A 14136-nucleotide genomic window follows, 5' to 3' on the forward strand; every position below is an offset into this window, starting at 1 on the left:
ACACCTCTGTGCCCCTTCCCAGGAGCCCCACTGAAGCTGATCTATGTGGAGGGCAGGTGGGGTCCAGTGGTGTCCCAGGCTGCTCCTGGCTTGCTCCCTGCCCTTCCTGCACTGAGCTGAGACCTGCCCACCTCCTCTTGCTTGCCTGCTGGTTGCTGGACTGTCGGTGGGACCTGTTACTGCCACCAGCCCTGCCCTGCAGGCTGTGGGGTGCTGTGGGGCTATGTCTGCCTCAGAGAAGGCATTGCCCTTGGGTCACGGCCACCTTCAGCTCCCTGATTACCTTCCCTTATGGAGGAGCCTCACTCTTGCTGCTCTCTGACAATGCTGGTGATCAAATCTGCTCTAAGTACTGACGTGCCATTTGCCGAAATAGTTCCCTTCAGTGCCCTGCTGCCAGTCTTGCTTCTGAACTGCTACGCACAGGATCATTTAAATCCTTGTTCTCTACTTAGAAAGACTTCTGGAATAGCTTCTTCAAAAGTACAATATAAAAGTACTATTGCATCCAATCTAGTCCCATTTTCAACAAAATCTACAACAGTTCTGCTCTGTGAAAATACTAGTAATTTAATTTGGCATGCTGTTTACTAAATTAAAGTCTCCATAACATTACACTGGTTTCTCCACAGTTTCAGAATTTTTCCCCCTTTTGGTACTTCCTCAAAGGTAAAGCAGTTACATGAAATGTGTGCTTCCAAGATGATAGGGGATGTCTTCTGTTCTTGCCACTATCTCATCATTTGTTCTAGTAAATAAATTGTCTTTCTGAGCCTTTTTTTCTGAAAGGAACAATGACAAGAAAAGGTCAGTGACCTAAGGCAGTGGTAACATGAAACTCACAATGGTGAACTGAGTTTTGAATGGGCAGATTTTCTGACTCTTCTGTTGGCTTTTGCCTTCATATATTGTACCAGAGGCAACAAGGGAAACTTCTGCTCTGACACAAGTGCAAAAAGTGATACTGAAATCCATGAGATCTGTTGGGATAATCCTGTATGAAGAGAAGTTCATCACACAGAGTGGATCCACTTTTCAAACTGAATTATCTCAATAAGTAATTATGTAGCAGATCACAACACAGTTGACTTGGATTAACCTGTAAGACTAATGGAAGAGGAGTTACCAACAACACAGGAAACAGGAGGTAATAATATAAAAAGTAATTTGTCTAGTTAGGATGAACAGGCAGATGAAGTGAGGGCCTAAAATGGCTGCACAGCACTGTAAATGTCACGTCAAGGTGACAAAGTCATTTCAAAGAGGAAGGAAGGAGGAGGGAGGCTCTTGCATTCCCAGCCTGTCATCTGCAGCAGAAGGACTTTGCAGAGCACTGCAAGAGATGGAGCAGTAGCAGATGTTCATTTTTGCCCTCAGCTCTGTATATTCCTTGCTATTCAAAGTCAAAAAATTCTTATTTTTTTTTAAATTTTTCCTATGATACATGTTTCAGTTGACACTTGCCCAAAAAACAGTGAATTGTAAATATAGTGTCCAGCTGCTCTAACACCAGTAAGTGGTACGCGCAAGCTGCTGTGGGATTTGTTAGTGTCTACATTAGTTACATGGCTTTGGTGGCTGAAGAGTATAAGTTTCAGAAAATGGTATGCTGGAAAAAGAATTTGTAATTTACAGGTGTGTATAAAGGCACACTGTCAAAAGCACTTGTCAGAAACACATGGAAAGCACATAGGTCTATTAAGCGGGATATAAATTTAACAATCGGGAGAGCACTCAGCCAAGCAAGCTATATATATACCAGCACTGTGAAACAAGAATTGTGTGGTAAGAAGTAATATTTCAGGAAGAGGTCAAATAACTTGCTTGATATGGGTACACTGATGCACACACACATATTTTGTACATAAATTGAAAACCTAAAGTCCAATGCTTCAGTGATTTAAAATATTATTTTAATTTTTACTTTTTTTTCATAATTAAGCAGAAGAAATCACACTGCTGTATAGCTTCAGACAATTATTCTGACATTTCTACAGTCTCATCATCCTGCAGTTCTCTCAGTTCTGGCTACATACTCATTACTTAGTTCAGTCAATGAACCAATCAGCAAATTAATGGCTGTATCCATTCCAACTCTGCAGAGCCAGGGCCATGTTCTGAGACACATTTAAAGAAGTTCAGAGGCCAAATGTTGGTCTCCTCTCCTCAGGAATACAGAAAAGACTACAGCATCAGTGTAAGTGGAATTAACTGCAGTTTGTACCAAAGTACCCTGAAGATAGCTAGCTGTCAAGAGAGGAGCCTATATAGATGTGCAAGACAGTGAAAGGGAACCGGATGACTAGGAGAAAGGCAACTGAGCCCCACTGCTATTTTAGGACAGGATAGGAGCACTGCAGAGTGCTGGCAAATATGACACAAGGCCATGGGAGAGACATATCTTTCCAGAGAGGTGTATGCTGGGCACAGATTACCCTAGGGTTACTACAAGGGCACCAAATGCTCATCTCCGTGCAACTGAATCCCATTCTGCTAAAACCAGGATGAACTGCCACAGCTGCTAACTTCTGTAGTATGTAAATACACTATAAAGGGAAGCTATATGACTAAATTTAAGGAAAACATCTAACTTCAAGGCAAGTAAGGTTTGTTCACATGAGTATTAACAATGTAGTCCATAGGATCTCTTGTGTATACATATATATGTTTTCACGAGGGCTGGATAGATTTATCAAGAGAATCAGCGAAATTGTCATCCTCCTGGTTCTAGCAAAGCACAAATCAGAACAAACATTTTTTTTAAACTGCTTTGAATTTTAGCTATGTTAATAAAACCAGAGGAACCTTTCCATCATCTATTCAACTGAAGTTGACTCTGCCTCTTTACCCTAACTGAACAGTAACGTCTGGAGATAAGGGTTAGTACTGTGATTAATGTTCAGGCATAGCACGCAGGAAACAAATGACTTCTCCAGCTTTCCTACAGATTGTTTGGCTTTGGGAAAGTCAATGAATTATGTCATGCTTGTATTTAATAATCAATAGACAGTGATGGAATATGCTTGCCTCGGGGGAGAGATCCAGTGTTAAGCTGATTTATATTTATTGATGTTTTCAGAATCCCAAAAATGCTATGTAAATCCAAAGAATTAAGACATAGGAACCTCTGGCAATTAACATATCAGTGAAGGTATAAATATCTAATTTGTGTTGTATGAACTTATTATGCACAGAATTATCTTATTAGAAACAGTATAGCCTAAAAAGTAAACTGTATGAATTATAGATGTTAAACGTAAAAAGTAACATTGCAGCATTGTGTACAGTTAAAGGACATAACTCTTGACTACAAAAAGATAATAAAAGGTGGAGCAAAAGTTTTGAACATCCTGCCACCACTGACACTGCCTACCTCACATAGGCAAAATAGTTCAACTAGAAATAATTTACTGTCTCACAGTTGAACATTAGATTCACAAAGCCTAAATTATTTTTTTTATTTGCTATTTGGCATATATATAGCCCCACATACAAGTTCTTTGTACTGTAAACACCATTATAAAGTGAGCATTAAATTAAAAAAAAAAATCAAAATTTAAACATAGAAACAGAGAAACAGAGTAAATGCAATCCCTGCCAATTTCCTATTAAAAAAAAAAAGGAAGATAAAAAGTCATCTCAACAGAGTTTACAGATGGTCTTAAAAACTACTTACCTCTTATAAGAATGATCTTGAATTGGCATAGTGAGCACAGTAAAAATAAACATCCTGTCCTGGGTTTTATATACCCCAAGCCAAACATATGCAGAGCTAAGTACTAAAGACTAGGAAATATAGACATCTAGGCCAGGTTTTTCAAAAGCTTATGCCAGGTAACTGGCAGTCCCAGAGGCTAAAAGCTTTTTTGGCTCTTTAAGCATTCAAGACACTTCTACAGATTCATAGACGGTAAGCTCAGAAGAGAATGCTTGCACTGTAGAACATCACCTGGTAACTCTCGATCAGGATTGAATAGTTGTCACCATTTTCCTACACAACAGAATCATGCCAAATAACTTGCAGGTTAATTAGAACAAACATTTATAAACAAACATTTATAAAAAGAACAACTCCTTCATGTAGAAATTTTTGTGTAATAATTAACTACTTTCATATGAATGGTTGGTTACAGTCATTGTAAAAAATGTTTTTTCTCAATTATAAGCCTAATATTAAAAAATTAAGTTTCATCTGCTGAGACTTTTAATAACTTTGTCTTCTAAAATAAAACACAATCTATTAATTGGTAAAAACAAGTGAGATCTGTGATGAAGTTGCCACTGCTGTACTTCTATCAAGGTAATTCCCTCTTTGTGCAGTAAGTTTTTCAGCTTCTCAGTGTTTTGTTACTTATTAAAATCCACTGTATCTTCCAATATCTTTTTTTTAACATTATATAAAATCTGTACATTATGTATTTCCTGAAGACAAGGTGGACGCTTAGTTGCATGATTACATATAGAGGTGAATTTTAAAAAGCATGTAATGAACCACACAGAAGGATCAACCTTGTGAGACGGTCATCTTTAAGGCGCAACTGACACAGGAAGCATATTCCAAAAGATGCCTCTATCTCATTCCTCCATCCCTCCATCTCCCAGCTGAGCCAAGAGGGTATGAGGTGGCACACATGCCCCAGCCTCATCTGAATTCTTTTCCACTAAACACAGATGTTCTGTCCAAGCACCACACTGGTGGAAACAGGAATTTTAAAAACTTTTATTTTAGTTATTTAATACAGTTTTTTATACAGGTCCAGTCCCACGGGGTTCCATCTGCAAAAGATTTTTTAAGAGCATATGAGTAGCTGTACAAAGTCAGACAAAGATACATGCATTCAGAGGGGATCCAAAAACCTTATATATCACTGGTTCAGTACAAAAGGCACAAAGAATATCCACGTGTCTTTTTGAGAGCTGATATAGAGCTCATAGTACAATGTTGAGGACTGAGGACAGGCTGTATTGGGGCCATTCATGGTAATTCCTAAGGAAATCAACTCACCTTTCCCTGTGTTTCATGCGGATTCTGTTATCCACCTGCACAGCCCAGGAGCTCAATGGTAGAAGGTACGGGGCAGAAATTCTGAATAGTTCTGCAAGGGATCTTCCTGATAATTCCCAAATGTCATGGGAAACACAAGAGGAGGAAACACATTACTTCCTCACCTCTACCCAAATATGAAATGGAATCAGAAGCAACATACATCATCCTGATGTTAACTAAAACACACATGAAAGACAATCACACACTCATGTCTACTGGAGCACCTGTACGCAAAGGTTAGGTGTCTGTCATTGCAGGTGCCTCAAAGAAAGATATGAGCTCTTTGTATGCTCCTGATTCATAGAATCATAAAATCACAGAATCATTGAATCATAGAATGGTTTGGGTTGGAAGGGACCTTAGAGATCATCGAGTTCCATCATCTGTATGATGCCATCAACTTTGGGTCACGGCCACTGGATAGGACGGTTTTCATCACACAATGGGAAAAAAAAGGAATATATAAATATATATACGTATATATATATATAAAAGTGTGTGTGTGTACAAAGAGAACAGCATGTATCGTTACCCATCAGATCTGGGGAGTAGCTCATGGCATATTCATGTTGAGAAGAGTTAAGAAAATACAGACTGAATAGACGTGAAGGGAAACTGAGAATGACAGTCTGTGACTAAAGCAACTGATGAGAAGCAGCATCTATCCAGTTGTACCATGCCGAGATACAAGCAACAGCTGTTGTATTTCATTGAAACACCGTGAGCTCCAAGAAGCAGCAGATTAGTAAAAACTCTACAGTTGCATACAGAATTCATCCAGTTCTAAAACATTGCATGACACGCCACACTTACGTGGGTGGAATGAAAACTCACACCACTTGCAGATCCCTACCTTTGGCTGCATATTTTCATACTTGCTTATGTTTTCATACTCTTTCATCAGCGCCCAGTGAAAAGTAAATGTTGATTGTTTACAACGTTCTCAAATACCAGCTTCCAGGATGTTCTTTTGCTTGCACGAGAATACTGTTCTGTAATATTTATAACAGTCAGTGGCTTATTAATTACCATGCATTTTGCAAAATTATTTGATTGCTGTCTTTTGATTGTGTTTAAGAAATGTAGCACACATCTCACAGCTTTCAATGCTTAGCTACATTGCTATCCCCTCCCTGCCTCAATAACGACTGTAGATGCTGCTTCTTTAATTGTATTCAAAATCAGTCACTGTTAGAGGTAAAATATAAGGCAGGATGCTTTGATGAAACATATGGCAGACTAAACCTCAAGCAGACTGATAGGGATTATTGGAGGTTGTTCTTTTTTACTCCCTCTTCTGTAGGGAATAAGATACTGCTAGAGACCATCTGGGAAATCCACCAAGCAAATCCCTTGTTGTGGCAGGGATCTAGGACATCAACGATGATTCTAGCACCACACTTTTTTTCCTGTGGCATATTACAGCTGCAGTATTGTTGTTTCCTATAAAACCAAAGGTTATTAATCAGAAGTTCATGGACACTGTGACGTTTAGTGAGCTGAACTGCTCCTGATCATCTTGGAGTAGATGTCTGTTACCTAGGTTGCCATTTCCAGAGGACTGGACTCAGTAACTCAGGTGATTCCTTACAGTACTCTTTACTGGTAATTGATATTATTATCTACATCCACTACTTTGTTCCTGAAATTTTAGCTAGGCCTTCCTAGGAGCCTTTGGAAGGAAATGGAGGAGAATCACAGAATCACTGAATGTTAGAGATTGGAAGGGACCTTGAAAGATCATCTAGTCCAATCCCCCTGCCGGAGCAGGAACACCTAGATCAGATCACACAGGAACGCATCCAGGCAGGCTTTGAATGTCTCCAGAGAAGGAGACTCCACAACCTCTCTGGGCAGCCTGTTCCAGTGCTCTGTCACCCTCACTGTAAAGAAGATTTTTCTCATATTCAAGTGGAACCTCCTATGTTCCAGGTTGAACCCAAGAACAGAGGAGAACTAACAGAAAAAGCCAAACCAGCAAAAGGAGGGTTAAAATACTAGCAACAAAAAGAAAGATGAGAGAGAAAAATTAACTAAAAAAGGTTAAAGTTGAATTCTACTTCTCCTTCCTTCCTCTATTAAAAAATTGACCTATTCACTTGTCTCACATCACCTTGCAAATCCAGTTACATGAATAAGTATCTGAAAAAAGCATTCACTGTTCTGGTGTACCTAATCATTCCTAGCCATTGCTATAGAGGAAAAATGGAGAGCACACAAAAGCACAGTTTGAAGGTGTATCAAGTATTCAGCAAGACATCGGACTACTGGCATTCATTCAACAACAACAACAACAACAAAAAAAACAAGATTAGAAAAGGAGATGTCTGTAAAACAACTGTTAAAAAATATATTTATTTTAAGACCTCAGCAATATGTTCTTATAACAGTCATTAGAGAAAAAAAGAAAAAATCTTTGACTTCTTTCCTCCCTTTCTTCAGCAGCTGAGTTGGTATATAGAAAAGAATCAAATACCTAAAGAAAAAAATAGGGGTAACATTTCAGTGTTACCAACTGCTTGAATAACAATATAGTTTTGGAGGAGTGTAACACGTGTAGAAAGTGGCCAATTATCAAGTCATTCATCACAGATTAGTTTTGAGGATCAGCTCTTCAACCTCTGTCATCTGAAAAATAAAAAAATGATAGCTCATTATCTGTAAATAATATTAAGACTAAACACAAGTGCAGTAGCTAGCAATTATTGCTGTCCCATTATATGTTGCTCAATTTACCATTAAATAGTATTTCATTTTCCAAGAGCAAGATTTGCTCTCAGTCTCTTTCTAGTTGGTAGAGGAGCTGCATGTGTGATAACAGGAGAATGAAAAGCTGCAGCAAAACATTTGACCTGGTAGGGCTTCAGCACAAATTAAATTTCCTTCCTAAGGAAAAAAAAAAAAAACCAAACCCAAAACACAAAAGGAAGAGTTAGGGATTGAAGATATTCACTGTAACAAGGCCTAGCCTTGAAGGTATCTGTCAGGAACAAACCCTTGTTGAAGTCAACAGGAATTTGCCTGAAAGGTACAGACTTAGGTTCCCAGGCTGTTGAGTTATAAAAAGTTCTTGTCTGTAAACAGGGAGAGAAGTACTAATTTCACACACCTTACCTCACTGATTGTAGATGCAGTTGATAGTTTTCTCTCTTGTCTGAACAGATGTCCAGCCGCTAAAATGATGTTGGAAAAAGTGCTGCATCCCCTCCAGCTACAACTGCTTCTGTTTCAGTATGAGGGACCAAAGACTCCGAAGGTGAGTGTGAATGAGGACAGACAGCTGGATTTGTGAGTAATACACAAGCAATCCGGAATCAACAGCACCACTGTCTGTTACTTGACCAATGTGCACTTTTTCCTTTAAAAAAAAACTTTTGAGAAAACTTATAAAAGGTCACATTAAAAGTTATTCTCTTCCATGTCAGTTTTGCATTATCTGGGATTTCATATGCATATGGAGCCAGATTGTATTCTCCATTCCAGATACATAAATCTGGAATAGCATAATCAACTTCAGTTTAATTTTTCTGGATTTACATCATTGTAATGAAGGCCCTGCAGGAAACCAATTTCATTTTCAAGAGCTTTCACTCAACATGAAAACCTGCTACTAAATGTACTTCCAATGGGAGGAATTAGACATAGAACTGATGTTATCATAGACAAAGGATTTTGATGAATGTGACTGTTAAGAGAACACTAGAGCATTCATATTTTCTGACTATACTGCTTTCTCGAAAGAAACAATAAACTGACTTTTGGAGCTAGAAAATTGTGATTTTTCTCAGCTTTCTCATTTTCTAAAAGTAGGGGAAAGTAAAGCCAAGGTGATTGATGAAATGGTAAAGCAAAATACAATGGACTCAGTCTTTACAATGAGACAAACCTATAGAAACCCTATGTATGAAGTAGGAATTGAAAAAAAAAGGTTACCTTGTCTCATTCTTGTGTAGGTGAGTGGGTAGGAAAAAGCAGGAGATCACAAAACTCCTAGCATACAATTTTCCTTCTCCTTTCATTAATGTTCATGCATTGGAGAAGAGAAGAGGCCTATCTCCTTCCATTGTTGTGTTATCTGCCTCCCAAGGAGCTGTGGAAAACACTGGCATGCCTACCTTTGCACAAACCTGACTATAGCAGAGAAACAAAAAGATGGGTACTTCAACAGAACACTTGAGTCTGCCTCCACACACCAAAGATGTGAGATGCAAGCCAAAGGATGCTGTAGCCTTGTACCACCTACCCATGATGGCAGCAGGGGTGGATTTCACCTTCAGTTCGCTTCTTTTACCATTTTTACTTTTGAATCTCAGTACAAACTACTTCCAAGGATTCAGTGAAAAGCAGCAATTATGGAATCCATAGGATAACAATAAAGGCACAGCTGGAAGAAGTCACCATGCTCTCCTTGGTGCTGTGGTTGGAATGGTGGAAGCAGGCTGGACCTTGCAGAGGTGCAGGCTCAGTCTGTGCTGATTTCTTGTAGCTCCACATAGTGTGTGTCATGCTGGCTTTGCATTCTGTCCCACTCTTATGTTGTTTGCTCAAAATCTAGTATGCCACTGACTGTTGTAACATGTCCTGCCTATGCCTTTCACCAGACTTTGCTTCCCTCCTCATAGGTTATTCATCACAGTAGCGAACAGAATTTCATGCTAAGCCTCTTCTTAGTCTTAACAATTAAACTGTAAAATAAGGCTGTGAAGCACCCAGACTGCAGATTCTTAAAATATTTGCATCAACAAAACAGCAGTCAGTAAAATATGGCCTTGCTATAACACCTTCTATCTGACTATAGAAATAAAATAAAATTTAACAAAACAAACAAACAAGCAAAAAATCTAGTTTCCTCTTATGCCATACCTAGGGAGTGAGATCCAGCTTCAAGCAAGAGAGATGAATGAGAAGTTCTGTGGAGAGGATGAGTTGGAGTCAAAAACTCTTTCTGAAACTAACTTTAACTAACTCCTAATCCAGATCAATTATCTGTAACTTGAGCACTTGACAGCATAACGTAGAAGAGCAAAAGGATATTTTCTTTGCACCAAAAAGCCAACATGCAGAGTTTGATGGTATCCTCAGAAGAGGAGGAGATGCTTCTATCTTACCCTTCCTGCTTAAAGCTAAGGTAACCATATCATGTATCATATGACAATGCTCCAATTCAACTGAAACCTACCTATGCCACTTGAACATAAATAATGAATGATGATGAAAGAAAAAAATAAATGAGAATTGTTTTAGGTATGAAGCAAAAAAAAAAAAATTAAAAATGAAAAAATAAATAATGTCTCCAACGCTGTTCTTCAATGTGCCACATTCCCACAGTCTGCATTTTACCTCTTGCTTCAAGTACCTACCTGTTTCACACTTCATTAAGAAAATATTTAATAAATTACCTCCTAAGTGATTCAATAAGCTATTGGTCTATGTAAAAGTGTCTTCACATGCCTCCCAGACACAGTGTCAGATGTGATGATGTTCCCTGGATATTAGGAATTACTTTTCATATTTTACTAAGATACAATTGTATCTTTAAAAAGGAGAAAGAGTGAGAAAGAAACACATTAAAATTCTACCTTACTCCCCAGAGATGGTGTCTATCTGTGCTGAAATCCATGTGCACCTTTGGAAAACAGCTGGATTCATGATGTACCACCAGATTACAACAGGCTTATCTGTATATTTGTTTATTCAGGTTAGGCTGCTTGGGTGGTTGTGCCTGGTTCCCTTGAGTTAATGATGAGCTCCAGCAAAGCAGACGTTACAAGACTCTACAGCTGGACAAACTACCAAAGATGACTAAAATTTTAACTAGAGCAGCATGCAGGAACTTCACCCAGGATCTCACATATGCTCTGGCTTTCATACGCCACGCCAGGCTGCAGTCTTTAAATACCTTCTTAGAGTGGGACCTGCCTTAAAAGTGGACAGCCTGCCAGACTAACCTGTCGTAGTGTAAACGCATCCATTACAACACCAGTTTAAAGTTGCAATAGTTGTGAGCAAACAGCCCCTGGCAGCAGCCTATGACAGTAACACTGTTCTTTACACCAGGCCAAAGAAAAAAGCTTGAGAAACACTTCAAAAAATCAGCATTAAAGGAGTGACAAAGTAGATCTTCCTTTCAGAAACCACATGAAATCTCTGCCTTGTGAACCGCTGTAACTATAATGACATGCATATTAGAATGCAGTATTATAATTAAAGGTCACTGTATGCAGCAATCAACATTTATTGTCCTCTACCTTAAAACTGTGTTTTTCTTTTCAGACTTAGAGAAAAATTACTTATCTTGTGCACCTCCCCATGCAGCCAATTACAGACTCCAGCTAAACATAATGCATATTAACTTAGCCTACCATATATCCACAGAGCCTGGAAGTGTCAAATTTTTCTATCAGAAAGTTTGACTGGTAGAAAGAAAGAAGATATTAACCACGTGTTTGCAATTAGTAGGTACCTGGACAAAATGGACACATGTTGTGTGTCCTCCTTGTTACGTCACTTTAACGCATCTCCTAGGCACTCACGATCAGTAGCACATGTTTCTATCTGGGAAATCCCAAAGAAAGTTTTGCATATTAGGAATCTCCTTTGCAATACAGACAGAATGAGCTACTTATTAATCCAGGTAAAATACATGGCACAATGTAAGCATGGCTGGTTAGCTCAAAAACATGTTTTCCCATACTACACCACAATAACCTTGTTATCCAAAAGCAGAGGAGACAAAATAATTTAAAATGAATGGGCTTGCTATACTTCATGAAATAAATGACGTGGAAGAGATAAAGCTATATAATGAGTTTTCAAAATAAAATACATGGTCTAGGAAAAAACAATAACACAAGAACTGGAAATAAAAAATCTCAGTGCTACAGAGACTCCACCATGGTCATACAGAAACCCAGCAGCCTCACACATCAGTATATAATGATCTAAAATAACTTACATGTGCACTTAACTATTTGAATTCATAGAACTGCATTTGCAGAGCATTTACAGTCTTTTGTGGTACAAAGACCCAGACCTAGTAAGGTAAATTTATGTATCTATTTTTGCAGCTATACAAAATTTCACTGACTTCAGTTTAGCCCTAAATGGTTGTAGAAAGTTCTGCTGTAGAGAACATCTGAATCTTACCAGAGGATCAGTTCCCTAATATTAGCTTAATAAAAGCATATATATAAAGTATATATATACACACATATACATACTTACTTACATATAAGTATTTAAGACTATGAAAACCCATTTCTTCCTTGCATAACATTTTTTTTCAGTGAATGGGAAAACATTTTGGACTAGATTTGAAGGTTATGTTACAATTTGGCAACTCCTTCCCCTGCATTCAGCATGTGGTCTTTTTACACAAAGAAGAGGTTAGCACACATACTCCCTGCCTGAAACTGAGGATTCATAAAGTGAAGTTACACTGCCCACGGAAACATGATTCTTGTTTAAACAGTATTATCAACAGCAGTTTTAAAAGTCCTACTCTGAAGTGACTGAACAGAGCATTCTTTAAATAATATACCCTAGTAGTCTGAAAAGTTGAATTAAAATTTGTTCACAGGGTTATCTAATCTCCCGTTATTCATCAGAGTCTTTTCAGACAAGAAAACTTGATTTAATTTTCAAACAAACCCCTACATTTCTTACAAATCACTAATGACTTCCTCTGCGTACATTAGAGAGGCTGATTTTGGGAAAATGTTAAGTATCCCTGTTTTGACACCCAAAACTTTCACAGAAGGAGGCCACTATCTAGCAAACTTTCCATATAGCGTAAGCATATAATTGCTTCAAATAGGTATTGACAAGATGAATATTCTAACAATTGAGCTTCCACAAAGAAGTAACCATTTTCAAAAAACATTTGCCTACTAGATGTCAGATTTACAAAGCAAATCTGATGGAAAACCTACCATTTTTATCTCAGCTGCTTCTTCTGATCATATTTCTGCAGCATGTACAAAATTATCAATCAGAACCATATTGTCAAATGGTGGAGCCCACCACTAACACATGTGAAGGAAGTATCATTCTTGTAAACACTGTTGTACAGGCAAATACTTATCATACATTTTAACAAAACTGTTTGTTTCCAGAAAAAATAAACTCCCTTAAAAATCATGCGATTTGCTGGAGGAGGTAAAATGTGTTGATAATTTTCAACCAAAAAAAAGTAACTTTGTCACTTTTTGTGGCTAGATTCAGCTCTAATGTGTTATCTGTAAACCTAGCAACAGGTTGGAATGGATGCAAGTTGACCAGAAAAACTGTGGCTTCAAATTTAATAAAGCATATATAATGCAGTATCCAAAAAGGAGACTCAGACAGAGCAAGCAGGGAACACGTCAGCCAACAGATCTTCCCAGCTCCAGCCCTTTGCGTGGGGGTTTCAGACAGTCCTGGTCATTTCAAGCAAATAACATCATCTGCAGGCTGAATGGGCCATTGTAGAAGCTGGAGGAAGCATAATATATTACTTCCTGCAACGATAGTCCAATGATTAAAATATATTTCCCTTCATCTAGAGACCAGATATTTTCTTCACTAACTTCTCACATAACTTTTCTCAATTCTTTGTCACATAAAGATATTATAAGAATACTACATTATAGGAAGCAGCATATCAATTTGATATTTGGTGAATACTGCAGATTATTTTTCTCATGAAAACATGATTAGAGGTTACGCAAAACACATTTGCTTACCCCTCACTACCAATGATGCCATTATTCAGGTCTAATCACGTCTGATAACTGTATAACTGTGAATGGATGAAGGTTAAATGCTATGATTGCACTGGGAGAATTCCTAGATTACTTCAAAAAACAACCCACGTAGTTGGTGTATGCTGGGTAAAAAGGATAGGTGAGAGGTGGCTCCTAGTAAACTCTATCACTCTGTTAACCTTTCTTGTTCTTTATTTTGCTTCCTTTTTGGCAGAGAATTAAGAGTTCCGGCTAGTTCCTTCTGGTACCTTTGCTCAATGCATCCAGTGGGTACTACACATAACTCAGAGTTTGATCTTCTGCATTGTTCAAAATTTATCAGCTCAGCAAGGGCCAGAACACTCT

Source organism: Pterocles gutturalis, unplaced genomic scaffold (genome assembly GCF_000699245.1).
Source record: "Pterocles gutturalis isolate BGI_N339 unplaced genomic scaffold, ASM69924v1 scaffold425, whole genome shotgun sequence".
NCBI classification, from domain to species: domain Eukaryota; kingdom Metazoa; phylum Chordata; class Aves; order Pterocliformes; family Pteroclidae; genus Pterocles; species Pterocles gutturalis.